Genomic DNA, 17657 nt, shown 5'->3' on the forward strand with positions numbered 1-17657 from the left:
AGTTTCCAGAGTCCACCAGTTCAACCCACACATGTGGGCCTCGGGGCAGAAAGCAGGCTGGAGAAGGGTGGAGAAGAGAAGCAAAAGAGCAGATAAGAACATCCAGCAGAGGGGTTGTGAGACATTCGGGGCTGGACCATTCACTCCATCCTCTCTCAACCCCCTCATCTCTGTTCTTCTCATCTCCCCCATAGGTTCAGGAGTCAGCAACTTGGCACACAGTTTCTGAAGTTGTGTGTTCACAAAGGAGTAGAACTCTATACGTCTTCTTCCCACTACCATACAGCTCCCTCAAAGTTTAAAAAAGAATCTAGTTTTGACCATCAAGCAGGCAAAGTAACTGTGGGAAAGGCTATACCCCTTTGGCACACACCCATAGCTTAGAGCCGGCCTCTGTCCTAGAAAGGCATTTCTGGAGCAGTCATATATCTCCAGGCTTTGCATGGAGGCAAGGAAATAAGCAGAGCATAAATTTAACATCAAAAATGAACCTGAGAGTACCATTCAAATCTCAGGAAAAGGGTGCTTTGTAGGGAATCAGAGGCCGTGACTCACACCTAAGGCAGGATATGGAAGTGGAGAAGGAGACCCAACTTGAACACACACACCATGTAAATCCTATTTTACTGTCAGCCACATCTGAAGGTCAATTCTAAATGCGTTTTTCAAACATCACAATGCAATGGAACTGCACTGAAAGAGAAAAAAGTGTTGGCAGTATGCTTCTGGCAGGGGTCAACGTTATCTGCGTGGAGATGGGTCGGGCAGTGTCCAAGAACCACAAATGCACTAAGGCAGATGGAAGCCGCTATGCTCTCACTGGGCGAAAATAATGTTCTGAGCCACAGTTAATATGTGCGGCCCTCAACTGAACATACAAAGATGTGAGGTTAGGACCTGGAAAAGTGTACTAAATTTGTTCTATGGCTTCAAGACTGGCCATCTATATGATACAATGAAAACTCATTTGCAACTCTGGAGAACTGTTTTTTTAGGATGTATTTTTGGATTTTAACTTGTCTAGCCCTGGGTGGAAAATACAAAATTACATTAATATAACATAAATTTATAAGAAATAGAACCAGACCCATTAGGAATTTGTGACCAACATTCAGATTCTCTTCTGAGACATTTTCAACATCCTTTTGTTGTAACACATAGTGCTACAAACAGACATACATAAAGAGCCAAAGCCCAGGGAGTCTTTCATGGGGCTGGAAAGACTCAAACTCCACAGTTATTTTTAAGAAATATGATCTTGGCTTAACTATTCTTCTTTTCTCTATGAGACAAACTGGTACACTAACTAGGAAAGTATCATGCATCTTATGTTGTTGTTGAGAGATTACAGCATCCTCCCAGTCCTGAAGCAGAGTTTCTTTTCAGTTGGCTCCTCTCCTTTCCCTTCACAGAGGGGCGAGTATGCTTGCCCCTCTGTTGACTGGCACCTTGTCATTGAAGCCATTCAGTAACAAGCATCTTCTTTGCATCAGAAGATGGCAAATGGTGAAATCTGCAGTGTTCTATCTGGAATCTCTTTTGGTAACTTGCTCTTGTCTCTACTTTGGGTAGCAAACCTCAGGGAAGAAAAATGGCCAGATTCCAAGGGCACAGAGTATCTTGGGTTACTTTGGAGAATTCTCCATTTCATTTTCCAAGTGTTCAATATGAACCTTTTCTAGGAACATTTATATCCCAGTATGATAACAAGAAACCCACAATATTCATTTGAGACCTTTTGAGATGACAGCCCAAGGATGGTGATTTTATAAGAACATGACTGCTTTGGGGTTAGCCAGTGGCTTCTACTGCCCGTTTTGTACTGTACAAGCCAAAAGTAACTGAATGACAGTCAGAAAGCGTTGCTGATGCTACTGTGCGTTAGGACTTAGACTGTGCAAACTGAGAATGGACCAGTTGTGACTACTGCCACTCATACTATCTCTAAAAGGCTGCCTTCCTTCCTTAATTGAACTGCTTTCATGTTCAATTTCCTGTCCAAATGAGGATGTGCAAGACAAGATGGCAAAAATTGCTGGGTGAATTCACTGGCCCAAGCTCCCTCTCAAAGAACATAAAGAGAAAATGAAATTTGGAAAATTAAGAGTTACATTAACAGTTGGACAAATAATCTTTTCAACTCTTTTATGACTGCTGTTATGCAAGAGCTTTATAATACATCAATCAAAACTATTCTCTCGTTCTTTCCACCTCTTTTTCTCCCTTCTTCTCTTCCCACTCATCCATATACTAATTTTACAGAATAGGAAAGAAGACCCTTAAAATTTAACTGTCTAAAATAAGCACTCAAATCTTCACAAGACATGGCTAAGCTTTAGTTTGGGGATAAGTGTTTATCTAACTACTACAATTAGAAATTAGGTAATGGGCAAAGTTTTTTTCCTTATAGTTGATTTACAATGTTGTGTTATTTTCAGGCATATGGAAAAGTGATTCAGTTACACATATATACATAAGTATATGTATCTTGCCTTTGGGGGATTCTAAGATCAGTGGATTAATGCACAAAACCTCAGGGTTTTTCCTCAATTTTTAAATCAGGATTTCCCTCCAGGAGCTGTGAATTTCATGAACTTGCCAAACATCCTGATATAGAGGAAGCAAGGAGAGAAAAATGGCTGAATGAAGGAAGTAACAGGAAAAAACTGAGTTTGCTAATGTACAAAAACAGGTAAGTAATTCTCACCTTTCTTATGCCTTATTAACTATGACCTTCAATATGCCAGAGGAGTAAGATTTGGAGATCACCTTCCTCCCCACAAATACATCAAAACTACATCTACATGTGGAACAGCTCCTACAGAACACCTACTGAACGCTGGCAGAAGACCTCAGACTTACCAAAAAGCAAGAAACTTCCCATGTACCTGGCCGTGTGGCTGACAGGGTATTGGTGCTCCCACTGGGTGTCAGACCTGAGCATCTAAGGTGGGAGACCCGAGTTCAGGACATTGGTCCACCAGAGACCACCCGGCCCCATGTAATATCAAATGGCAAAAGCTCTCCCAGAGATCTCCATCTCAATGCTAAGACCAGCAAGATACAGTGCTGGACACCCCATGCCAAACAACTACCAAGACAGGAACACACCCACACCCATTAGTAGAGAGGCTGCCTAAAATCATATTAAGTTCACAGACACCCCAAAATACACCACCGGACGTGGTCCTGCCCACCAGAAAGACAAGATCCGGCCTCATACACCAGAACACAGGCACAAGTCCCCTCCACCAGGAAGCCTACACAACCCACTGAACCAACCTTACCCACTGGGGACAGACACCAAAAACAACGGGAACTATGAACCTGCAGACTGTGAAATGGAGACCCCAAACACAGCAAGATAAGCAAAATGAGAAGACAGAGAAACACACAGCAGACGAAGGAGCAAGGTAAAAACTCACCAGATATAACAAATGAAGAAGAAATAGGCAGTCTACCTGATAAAGAATTCAGAGTAATGACAGTAAAGATGATTCAAAATCTTGGAAATAGAATGGAGAAAATACAAGAAACGTTTAACAAGGAGCTAGAAGAACTAAAGAGCAAACAAACAATGATGAACAACAAAATAAATGAAATTTAAATTTCTCTAGAAGGAACCATTAGCAGAATAACTAAGGCAGAAAAACGGATAAGTGACCTGGAAGATAAAATAGTGGAAATAACTACCACAGAGCAGAATAAAGAAAAAAGAATGAAAAGAATTGAGGACAACCTCAGAGACCTCTGGGAAAACATTAAATGGGCCATAATCTGAATTATAGGGGTCCCAGAAGACAAAGAGAAAAAAAAAGACTGAGAAAATATTTGAAGAGATTATAGTTGTAAACATCCTTAATATAGGCAAAGAAATAGTCAATCACATCCAGGAAGCGCAGAGAGTCCCATACAGGGTAAATCCAAGGAAACATGCCAAGACACATATTAATCAAACTATCAAAAATTAAATACAGAGAAAAAATATTAAAATCAGCAAGGGGAAAACAACAAATAACATACAAGGGAATCCCCTAAGGTTAACAGCTGATCTTTCAGCAGAAACTCTGCAAGCCAGAAGGGAGTGGCAGGACATACTGAAAGTTTTGAAAGGGAAAAACGTACAACCAAGATTACTCTACCCAGCAAGGATCTCATTCAGATTTGATGGAGAAATTAAAACCTTCACAGAGAAGCAAAGGCTAAGAGAATTCAGCACCACCAAACCAGCTTTACAACAAAGGCTAAAGGAACATCTCTAGGCAAGAAACAAAAGAGAAGGAAAAAACCTACAATAACAAACACAAAACAATTAAGAAAATGCTAATAGGAACATACATATTGATAACTACCTTAAATGTAAATGGATGAAATGCTCTCACCAAAAGACATAGACTGGCTGAATGGATACAGAAACAAGACCCGTATATATGATGTCTACAAGAGACCCATTTCAGACCTAAGGACAAATACACACTGAAAGGGAGGGGATGGAAAAAGATATTCCATGCAAATGGAAATCAAAAGAAAGCTGGAGTAGCAGTGTTCATATCAGACCAAATAGACTATAAAATAAAGACTATTACAAGAGACAAAGAAGGACACTACATAATGGTCAAGGGATCAATCCAAGAAAGAGATATAACAATTGTAATTATTTAAGCACCAAACATAGGAGCACCTCAATACATAAGGTGAAGGCTAACAGCCATAAAAGGGGAAATCAACAGTTACACAATCATAGTAGGGGACATTAACACCCCACTTTCAACAAAGCACAGGTTATCCAAAATGAAAATACATAAGGAAACACAAGCTTTAAATGATGCATTAAACAAGATGGACTTAATTGATATTTATAGGACATTCCATCCAAAATAACAGAATACACTTCCTTCTCAAGTGCTCATGGAACATTCTCCAGGATAGATCACATCTTGGGTCACAAATCAAGCCTTGGTAAATTTAAGAAAATTGATATCATATCAAGTATCTTTTCTGATTACAATGCTATGAGACTAGACATCAATTACAGGAAAATATCTATAAAAAATACCAACACATGAAGCCTAAACAATACACTACTTAATAACCAAGAAATCACTGAAGAAATCAAAGAGGAAATCAAAAAATACCCAGTAACAAATGACAATGAAAACACGATGACCCAAACCCTATGGGATGCAGCAAAAGCAGTTCTAAGAGGAAAGTTTATAGCAATTCTACTTCAAGAAATAAGAAACATCTCAAATAAACAACCTAACCTTACACCTAAAGCAATTAGGGAAAGAAGAACAAAAACACCCCAAAGTTAGTAGAAGGAAAGAAACAAAAAAGATCAGATCAGAAATAAAGGAAAAAGAAATGAAGGAAACAATAGGAAACATAAATAAAACTAAAATCTGATACTCTGAGAAGATAAACAAAATTGTTAAACCATTAGCCATATTCATCAAGAAAAACGGGAGAAGACTCAAATCAACAGAATTAGAAATGAAAAGGGAGGAATAACAACGGACACTGCAGAAATACAAAGGATCATGAGAAATTACTACAAGCAACTATATGCCAATAAAATGGACAACCTGGAAGAAAAGGATGAATTCTTAGAAAAGCACAACCTTCTGAGACTGAATCAGGAAGAAATAGAAAATATAAACAGACTAGTCACAAGCACTGAAATTGAAATTGTGATTAAAAATCTTCCAACTAACAAAAGCCCAGGACCAGAAGGATTCACAAGTGAATTCTATCAAACATTTAGAGAAGAGCTAACACCTATCCTTCTCAAATTCTTCCAAAATATAGCAGAGGAAGGAACACTACCAAACTCATTCTACAAGGCCACCATCACCCTGATACCAAAAACAGACAAAGATGCCACAAAAAAAGAAAACTACAGGCCACTATCACTGATGAACATAGATGCAAAAATCCTCAACAAAATACTAGCAAACAGAATCCAACAGCACATTAAAAAGATCATACACAATGATCAAGTGGGGTTTATCCTAGGAATTCAAGGATTCATCAATATATGCAAATCATTCAATGTGTTACATCATATTAACAAATTGAAGGATAAAAACCATATGATTATCTCAATAGATGCAGAAAGAGCTTTCAACAAAATTCAACACCCATTTATGATAAAAACTCTCCAGAAAGTAGGCATAAAGGGAACTTACCTCAACATAATAAAGGACATATACGATAAACCCACAGCCAACATCATTCTCAAAGGTCATAAAGTGAAACCATTTCCTCTAGGATCAGGAAGAAGACAAGGCTGCCCACTCTCACCACTATTATTCAACATAGTTTTGGAAGTTTTAGCCACAGCAATCAGAGAAGAAAAAGAAATAAAAGGAATACAAATTGGAAAGGAAGAAATAAAACTGTCACTATTTGCAGATGACATGATACTACACATAGAGAATCCTAAAGATACTACCAGAAAACTACTAGAGCTAATCAATGAATTTGGTAAAGTAGCAGAATACAAAATTAGTGCACAGGAATCTCTTGCATTCCTATACACTAACAATGAATAATCTGAAAGAGAAATTAAAGAAACAATCCCATTTACCATTGCAAAAAATAAAATAAAATACCTAGGAATAAACCTACCTAAGGAGACAAAAGACCTCTATGCAGAAAACTATTAGACACTGATGAAAGAAATTAAAGATGATACAAACAGATGTTTCGATTGGAAGAATCAACATTGTGAGAATGATGATACTACACAAAGCAATCTACAGATTCAGTGCAATCCCCTTCAAACTACCAATGGCATTTTTCAAAAAACTAGAACAAAAAATTTCACAATTTGTATGGAAACACAAAAGACCCCAAATAGCCAAAGCAATCTTGAGAAAGAAAAACGGAGTTGGAGGAATCAAGTTCCCTGACTTCAGACTATATTGCAGAGCTATAGTAATCAAGACAGTATGGTACTGGCACAAAAACAGAAATATAGATCAATGGAACAGAATAGAAAGCCCACAGATAAATCCACACACTTATGGTCACCTTATATTTGATAAAGGAGGCAAGAATATACAGTGGAGAAAAGACAGCCTCTTCAATGAGTGGTGCTGGGAAAACTGGACAGCTACATGTAAAAGAATGAAATTAGAACACTCCCTAATACCATACACAAACATAAACTCAAAATGGATTAAAGTCCTAAATGTAAGACCAGACACTATTAAATTCTTAGAGGAAAACATAGGCAGAAAACTCCATGACATAAATCACAGCAAGATCCTTTTTGACCCACCTCCTAGAGAAATGGAAATAAAAACAAAAATAAACAAATGGGACCTAATGAAACTTAAAAGCTTTTGCACAGCAAAGGATACCATAAACAAGATGAAAAGACAACCCTCAGGATGGGAGAAAATATTTGCAAATGAAGCAAATGACAAAGGATTAATCTCCAAAATTTACAAGCAGCTCATGCAGCTCAATATCAAAAAAACAAACAACCCAATCCAAAAATGGGCAGAAGACCTAAATAGACATTTCTCCAAAGAAGTTATATAGACTGCCAACAAATACATGAAAGAATGCTCAACATCATTAATCACTAGAGAAATGCAAATCAAAACTACAATGAGATATCATCTCACACCGGTCAGAATGGCCACCATCAAAACATATAGAAACAATAAATGCTGGAGAGGGTGTGGAGAAAAGCCAACCCTCTTGCACTGTTGGTGGGAATGTAAATTGATACAGCCACTATGGAGAACAGTATGGAGGTTTCTTAAAAAACTAAAAACAGAACTACCATATGATCCAGCAATCCCATTGCTTGGCATATACCCTGAGGAAACCATAATTTCAAAAAAGTCAAGTGGGCTTCCCTGGTGGCGCAGTGGTTGAGAGTCCACCTGCTGATGCAGGGGACACGGGTTTGTGCCCTGGTCTGGGATGATCCCACATGCCGCGGAGTGGCTGGGCCCATGAGCCATGGCCGCTGAGCCTGTGCATCTGGAGCCTGTGCTCTGCAACAGGAGAGGCCACAACAGTGAGAGGTCCATGTACAAAACAAAACAAAACAAAAAAACATAAGTCATGTACCGCAATGCTCATTGCAGCACTATTTACAATATCTAGGACATAGTAGCATCCTAAGCATCCATCTGACAGATGAATGGATAAAGAAGATGTGGCACATAGATACAATGGAATATTACTCAGCCATAAAAAGAAATGAAATTGATTTATTTGTAGTGATGTAGATGGACATAGAGTCTGTCATACAGAGTGAAGTAAGTCAGAAAGGGAAAAATAAATACTGTATGCTAACACATATATATGGAATCTAAAAAAAAAAAAAAATGGTTCTGAAGATCCTAGGGGCAGGGCAGGAATAAAGATGCAGATGTAGAGAATGGACTTGAGGACACGGGGAGGGAGAAGTGTAAGCTGGGACAAAGTGAGAGAGTGGCATGGACATATATACACTACCAAATGTAAAATAGATAGCTAGTGGGAAGCAGCCACATAGCCCAGGGAGATCAGCTCTGTGCTTTGTGACCACCTAGAGGGGTGGGATAGTGAGTGTGGGAGGGAGATGCAAGAGGGAGGAGATATGGTGATGTATGTATATGTATAACTGATTCACTTTGTTATACAGCAGAAACTAACACACCATTGTAAAGCAATTATACTCCAATAAAGATGTTAAGGAAAAAGAAAAAAACCAAAAAACTATGACCTGTGCACTTACTTCTCTGAGTTTCTCAGTACCACAGGGATAGGCTTTAGCCAAACTGGAAATATGTGCCCTAATAAAGGTTGACTATAGGCTCATTGAGAACAGGCCTGTTTTTAATACTGAAAATAGAAGAACTGTAGAGGTGTCCACATGGAAGAATTTCCTGTTCCTGATTACACTGTGTGGTTTGGGTTCTACACTAAGCCTAGGAGATTCAATCATTTTTGTTTTTAGAAGGAAGGAAGAAAATCTCACTTCTCTTCCTACCAAGGTTTAAGGTCATAGTACATTCAAGGCATCTGCAAATCAGCCCTGGATTCTATACACTTTAGTCAAAGGTCAAATACCTTAGCCTAACAATCCACTCTTCTGTCCAGAAAAGTTTTGTCCTTAGAATTTTCTTACAGTTTTGGAAAATCGTTGATTTTATCTAATATTTTAGATTAAAGAAATGAGGGGAACTACAAAAATCTTTCTTTCTCTTTTGCATTTTTAATCTCCAAAGGAAAAAAAAGAACTTTCCAACACAGTATCAACAATAACACAATAACTTGATGTGCTCCACCATCTTTTACTTATTTTAATGATCTCTTCGAGAACAGCACTGAAAGGATTTGATTGAAATGGGGGAAATGTTGGAGGGTCTAGAAGACCTTGTTACTCTTGTTTCAGAAATGTTCAACTATAATTTGCTGAAACTTTGAAAGTTTTAAAGTACAACTAGTCCCCAACTTTCAACCACTAGGGGAGTTATTCACTTCCTGGTCCGTCCTCCCTACTCTACCTTTTGGGAGAACTTGGAACCTTGAAGGAAACTGTGGGATCATACAACAACAACAAAAAAACTGGGAAACTCAGAAGAAGTTCTGTGTAGTGTTTCTCCAATGCTTCCTCTGAGAATCCAGGAGAGCAGAGCTGCAAACTCATCCCCTGAAGAGAGTCTGCTGGCATAGCTGGAAGTAGCCCACTGTAAACAGGAAATGTAATTGAAGTCTAGCATTTTATTCAAACGAGTCTGCATTCTATTACCAATACTTCTGTATTTGCTTCAATATTTATATACTTTAAATTAATTACCATGAAGAAAATTGACACTCCAGGAGTATATACCACATGCCCTGCCCAGGCCAACATATGGGTGCCAGTTTTAGAAGCAAGACTTGAATGTCTGCTCTGAAGGACAGACTAGGATTCCTTACAGAGTGTTTCTCCCATCCAAAGTACACTTACTTCTGCCTCAATTCTGCTTAAATGTATCATTTCACTTTCTTAAATTCTCTGGAATTCTGGTACTTAAACATTTGTTTGACCTTTCTTTAAAAATATTATACCACTAGAAGAGATAAGTAACTACCAATCATTGATATATTAGTATGAAGAAATTCAATCAATCTGTTTCCCTGTTAGCTTGTAGTTGGCACCTGCTGCCCTCAGGATATTCAGTGGTAAACTTGTGATTTCCAGTAAAGGAAAAGTGTATCATTTCTGCAGCCCAAGAGCTCCAAAGATAGGAGACTGGGGAATAAAACGGGGTGCAAAAAATGTGATAGGAAAGTGACTCCCTCCAAAAGCATATCCATTTGGAAATCTCATTGAACTCAATCTTGTACCCTGTAAAAGATAAACAGCTTTCTATCTCCTTCCCCTCCTCTTTACTACATGCCCCTGATTTCCACAACCTAGAATACACAGTAGTATAATAAGCATTTTGAGTTTACTAATGGTTAGTATTAAATATATTTGATTGGGCTTGTCTAAAAACTGAAATTCCATTTATAGAATTATATGGAGAATGGAAAAGTTCTGGACATCTAATTTATACATGAACTTCTGGGATACAATTTCATCTATAAGATAGATTCTGTTATGAAAGCCTATAAACAGCTAACAAATGTCTGAGTTTGCTGGATTGGGGGGGTGGAAATGAGTTATATTGAGGAACAACCTACTTCCTTCAAGTTCTGGCACTTTTCCTCCACGAATGAGTGCATGGAGAGATCCATAGGAGAGGGACAGGTGTATCAAGACAGAAATACAAGTCATCAGTTTAGTGAACTGAAAGGAATCACAAAGGATCTTATAAAGCTCCCCCACCTCCCTGGTCAAGATCAGGTCCAAGAGCACCTTAAACCACACCAGAGTCAGAAAGGCTATCTCACTTCTAAAGTATGTCAGTGACATCTTCACCATCTTCTCCAACAACTCTTGCAACTATCACAATATAGATTTTCAAGCTTACCAATTTTACCTGGAAGAAATAATAGCTAACATTTATTGAGTGCTTACCATGCTCCAGGCATTGTGCTAAAGTGTCATCCATATACATAAAGTGCTATACAGATTCATCCATTTAATTTAATCCCATAATCCTCTGAAATTCTGGGACCACAAGCAATTTCGAGTAAGAGATTAAGTAAAAATAGTCAGTCAGTAAACTGAGTTAGAATTCCAGTCTCAAACAGTCTGATTCCAGAATTTGTGCTCTTAGCCATTCATCTATGTCTCGAATCAGAGGGACAGACCAGATTGCTGTCTCCCTGAGTGTCCCTGCCTCTTCCCATATCCTCAGGACTATCATCCTCTGAAACTTCACAGTCAATCCCAAGTCTCTTATGCTGCTAGAGCACAGGGGCTTGGGGGCGGGAGTGGGGAGAGAGCTGGCTAGATTGTGCACAGGACAACATATGAGGATTAAAATAGCTCAAAAGCATTGCTGGGTACACACCACTGCCTCTGACTTCTCCATATATACAGACACAGCTACAAAAATGAAGCTTTTGCAAATACATTGTACATTCCTAGTGGCACTGAACCAAAGTCAAAAGATCTTACTTGCCATAGCAGATACAACTAATTTAGAGTGTGTTTATATTTAACTTAAGCCCTCTTTCTTCATTATGGGTCCTAGTTAAAGACCTCTCTACTCAGGGAAGATGAAGCAATGATGTGTACTTAAATATATGTGTACCTAAATATAGGTCCTTAACAGTCAAGGATTTTGCAATTATATAAAGAGCATACCCACTGAGGATACCTTCAGAACATTAAAGGAACATGGTGGTGACTGGGGTAGGTAAATGATGCACCCCTCTTGTGCATGCACAGTAACTCACATAAGAATGATCACAGGGCTTGAGGCCATGCAACCACCCCCAGTGGGCATTGCACTTCTCACAGAAACGCATCTGAGAAGCACCTGGTTGTCATTTCATGTCAACCTCAAAAGTCACATTTCTAAGGGAAAAGTCCCTTATTCTAGGAATTCTCTTGTATCATTCTCAGTATGTAAGGAAAACCAGGTAAAACTTTATTTCTGGGAGAATTTTACATCATACTGACGAACTTTGGTGCATGGTCATTTAGAAGAAAGCATTATAGAAACTTGGTTCATTTGGGTTCATGACTCTACTTTCACTTGTTCAGAAAACGTTTCTTTCCTTGGCATTTCAGACTCCAACCTGAAGATCTCAATGCTGCTGTTTTGAACTACATGGCAAACACCATAGAACCTGGTCTTTCAGAAATTATCAGTGTCTTGGTGAACAAAAGGCCTTCTTCTATGATGACTTCATACAACCTGTTATTGAAGAAATTAGTCAAGTATCAAACAGAAAACAAAAGCTTTAAAGTAAAATGTCATCTTCGGATTACATAATGACCTCCAGGAGCATTAAAAAAAAACCTGACAATTAAAATGATAGCTACCTATCTCATCAAAAAAAACTTCAGATATTATTTATTTCTTTTTTATATAAATTCAAATGGAAATCTAGCTCTATATACATACATAATATATAATGTATATATAGTACATATATATGTCATTAAGTGCTATTTAATAATGTTGAAACTGGGTTAGTTTCAGTTAGTTCATATTCATATTTAGCTGTATAAATTTGAAATTGTGGTTGGAACTTTCCCAGCCCAAGAGGTTTTCACATGGTTTATTCCATTCATATTGGAAGGTTTACTATGGGCAATGTATCTGGTGAATAAAAAGACATTCAACAATATGCTATGGTGGGCAAATTGTGGTGTTTAGAATCAGATGATACAGTTTCATATAGTGGGCCTCAACTTCACTATCAAAGTGACATTTTTAAAAAAGCTATTCTCTCTTTTGAGCTGCAATTGCTGCATCTGTAAAATGAGAATAAATGTAACATGCACAGTTGATTATTGTTATTCACGCTAATTATGTTCTATAAAACCCCCATGAATATAATTAGCACAGTCCAACTCCTTGACTGTGCTAGTCAACTTCAAATCCTTTTTTTAAATTTAATTTTTATTTTATATCAGAATACAGTTGATTAACAATGTTGCATTAGTTTCAGGTATACAGCAAAGTGATTCAGTTATACATATACATATATCTATTCTTTTTCAGATTCCTTTCTCATATAGGTTATTACAGAATACTGAGTAGAGTTCCCTGTGCTATACAGTAGGTCCTTGTTGATTATCTGTTTCATATATAGTAGTGGGTATATGTTAATTTTCCATTGAATTGGAAAATACTAAATTCTTGTTCCTAGGGGAAATATAGGGTTGATCCTAGCAAACCTCTGCTCACAACATTTTTGTCACCCCTTCAGTACATATGTGTGTTTGTACTTAAAGACACCTTATTTAATATATATTGTTGATTCATGAACATTGAAGTGATGTCCAACGGTGCCATAACTCATGCTTTAACAGAGCTTATCTAACACGGGTGTTTTCTCCATAAGGCACATCACAGCCTTCTTGCACTTAGGAACACTAGATAGCACTTCAGCACTACACTTGGGAACCATTGTAAAAAGTGAAATCACCAACAAAAAACACAGAAATGCAAAAAACACAACACTAAATAGACTGCGTAAAGGACACTTGTTGTCAGCACGAGTGCTAAATAAGAAGGCAAAGAGTTACTTTGATCAGTTGCTTTGGGAACGAGCATGACAGGCGGCTCAGATTTTTCACTGTTCTAAGCACACACATGTCCATGAATGTCCATGAAAGCACAACTGTTGATTCTAGGGTTATGAGTAAATTTTAGCAAGTAGGCAAATTAGCAAGTATAGAATCTACAAGTAACAAAGATCAGCTGTATATCAAATAGTTGTTATTAAAGACTAAATCACTTAAGAATTAATGTATTAGAAAATTGGTTTATAAACGATAAAATGCTAAAAATTGTAGTCTAAACTCCTTGACTGTGCTAGTCATCTTCAAATTATTTTTTAAATTTAATTTTTATTTTATATCAGAATACAGTTGATTAACAATGTTGCGTTAGTTACAGGTGTACAGCAATCTGACTCAGTTACACATACACATATATCTATTCTTTTTCAGATTCTTTTCCCATATAGGTTATTACAGAATACTGACCTACTGTGCTATACAGTAGGTCCTTGTTGATTATCTATTTTATATATAGCAGTGTGTATATGTTAATCCCAAACTCCTAATTTATCCCTCCCCCCCACCTTTCCCCTTTGGTAACCATAAGTTTGCTTTTGAAGTCTGTGAGTCTATTTATGTTTTGTAAATAAGCTCATTTATATCATTTCACATATATACAATATTACTCAACCATAAATAAGAATGAAATAATGCCCTTTGCAGCAACATGGATTAATCTAGAGATTATCATACTAAGTGAAATAAGTCAGACAAAGAAAGACAAATATCATATTATATCACTTATATGTGAATCTTCAAATCCTTCCACACTAACAGTGACTACAATAATCAGAGATGTTCAATAAACAATTGTTGAGTGAATAAATGATGAATCTGGCTTGTGCCTCAAGCTTCTGGTGATCTCGATAGGGAAGCATGGATAAAACACATGGGAAGTTATACAGTTAGGTGACAGTACAAGGCACCAGTTCAAGAGATTCTGAACCCCATTTCCCATTGAAGGTACTTTCCTCTGAACTGTTGGGTTCTTTCCATTCTTGGATCATATTTGGACAGTCTGGGGTACCCAAGAGGCAGTACTGTTACCTGGTTTGCCAACGTGGCACAGATACCTGGGCGAACCTAGTAGTGAAAGCCACGTCTCCACCCCTGACAAGAAGAAGAGACAAGCATATTCATTAGAAAGGCCCCAAATCCTTTAGCACCTCACTCACTTCACAGATTTCCCAACACGTTCTCCTCCCACTGTCCAGACAATATTTCAGATCCTTTCACCAGGTGTAAACTAGCCAAAAAACCAAGGTATATGGTGTATTTTCGATAGACTGCTAGGTTAAAATAACTTTCCCTTCCTGGCTCCCTCTTTGCTTTGCAAACCTCTTACTGATTTTCCACCTTTCCTTTTAAAACCATCATAACTGGAGCTTGTCTACAGCTTCATCATTAAAATCAGGCAGGCAGCGATTTGGCAGGCAAAGAAAGGGTTTCAATTCTAACATCCAAGGCACATGTGCAACAGGGAACTTCTCAACTTGGAAAAGAAGAGAGATTAAAATTTGGCCCACAGCTGATTTGATCCCTAGAGAATTTTTTTTTTCTTTTATCCAGAACTGTTTTTCAACTATAGAGTTTACTCTTTCCACCCTGACCTCGCCCTTCAACTGAAATTCTGCAGGTTTTGTTCCTTTGACTCTTGGGATACTTTCCTCCATTAAAATTCCTCCTTTAAAGTTTGAAAACTGAAAATGGATACTATTCTTTATGCTAAGTGTCTAAGATGGGTTCTTCATTTCATTTGTTTTACTTTCCATGTTAAAAAAAACATTGCACAGAACAATAAACTTTGGATTTTGCATATTTATAGGATTCAGGTTAACTGTAAGTTTATCTATTCCTCCCCCTCTCTTTTGCCTTTTCTAATCAGTATCATCAAAAGTAAAAGAAACAAAATTACCAATTACCTTATTAAGTATCATTATTTGACCCTTTAAATGCAGAAATCCTAGGTAATATGGGGCTCTATGTTAAGTCTAGTGTGAACAAATACCAATACTCCCCTCTTCCTCTCCATGAAAGCTTTCCTTTAATGACTCTTTTGTCATTAAATCTGGAAGAAGAAGGAGAAAGAGGAGGAGGAGATGGAAAAGGAGGAGGAGGAGGAAGAGGAGGAGGGAAGGGAAGATGACATAAGACCAACAAAAATCTGGAACTTAGAAAACAGATGCATGATAGGTAATTAACCTGGGAAAGGACTGAGCCAGGTGGAAAATCCATGACTCAATTCAGTTTCCACTGTAGAATACCCAAAGGCTCAAGAACTGGGGACACCAGATACTTCTGGAAAGTGATATGGGGGGGGGGGGGTTAAAAAACTGGAAGATTGGATGAATGCCCAATTAAAAAGTGATCACCTCCCATCTCCTCCCTCATGTCAGCAGGAGACTAGAATTTTATTATCTCAGAAGATAAAACAGATTTCTGGACTGAGGAACACTAGGCACAATTAAGAGCATGTAATATTGGATGAAAACAAGGAGATTAAACAACACTTTACACACTGAATACTGAAACTCCCCACTCTTTCTCCACTTGGCTCTCAGGATGCTGGCAACCAGGCAAAGAGCCTCTAGACTGGATTCTGGAATAGTCTTCCTTGGGGAATCTAACCATCTCAAAAGAAAAGACCTAAAGATACAAACATCAGGGTTCCCCAAGGAAATTACACAGTCACACTGCCATGAAGTCTGTCATGGAGACCCGCCCATCGGCACACATTTTCCAATCAGGCTTTCAGGGCCCCACTCTTATATCTGACTAGGCAGACACAGAACAGCCAGCAAATGGGGAAGGCCTCTAGCTTTAAAGTAAGGGCCCAAAACAAACAGGACAAGAGCAACTTAAGGAAATAAAGACTTTGAGAGCGAAGGAAAAATACTACGATAATCGTCATCAAAAAGATAAACAATATTACAACTATAAAACAAGAATAGGACACTATTTTTAAATTACTTTAAAGAAATATTCAGAGAATAAGAGCTCTTGGAAATTAGCAACATAGTTTATCATATAAATGATAAACTGAATAAAAGACCTGGTAGGAAAATTTGAGAAAAATCTCACAGAAAGCATATAAAAAATATTAAAAGATGGAAAATATCAAAGAACGGTGTTCTAGGAAATCCTACATTCAAATAATAGGAGTTTCAAAAGGAGAAGACTGGAGGAATAATTGAAGAAATCATTCCAAAAAAGTTTCCCAAAACTAAAAGTCTTAAGTTTTGAAATTTCAGGAGCCCACCACACAAAATGTGGTGCAACTATGTAGAAAAGCAGAAACTGAAAAACACACACAGTTTAGAATCATGCTCACCCATGAAAGGGAAGGACAGGCAATGAAATTATAAAGCAGCATACAGGGAACTTCAAAGGTGAAAGTAATATTCTTTTACCTATAACTGGGTAAAAAAATGCTCCTATTGGGGCTGAGATTAACACACAGAGCTCTGTTGAAGTCTTTCAGAGCAACCTACCAATGCTCTGTTCCTCTTAAAGAACAGGGTAGGAAGGCTTGAGTGGGCAAAGAATTGTGAAAAAGCTAAGTATTGGGTTGGCCAAAAGGTTCATTCGGGTTTTTCTGTAAGAAAAGATAGGAAAAACCCAAACGAACTTTTTGGCCAACCTAAAACATGTAGGAAGTTGTCTTTTTTATAGCAAACATGTAACCCTAATGAAACCTGGCCCCATGTGGTTCAGTCTTGGAGTGGTAATGCATTCAAAAAACACAGTTCAGTAGCCATAAGTAATTTAAAAGGAATTCCACTCTTTGCTATATTTCTAGAAAACCATAATGAGGATCCCAATTCACAGTCCTCAGTAACACTTACTAAAGCTCCACATCTCTCCTGTCCCTGTCCTGCACCCCTGTAGTTCCTTCCACACCAACTATTGGGTTAACAATTAGACGTCTCTTTGTCCGATTGGGGGTATGGAGAAGTGTGCTGTGAACACCCAT

Source organism: Kogia breviceps, chromosome 13, assembly GCF_026419965.1.
Source record: "Kogia breviceps isolate mKogBre1 chromosome 13, mKogBre1 haplotype 1, whole genome shotgun sequence".
NCBI lineage: Eukaryota > Metazoa > Chordata > Mammalia > Artiodactyla > Physeteridae > Kogia > Kogia breviceps.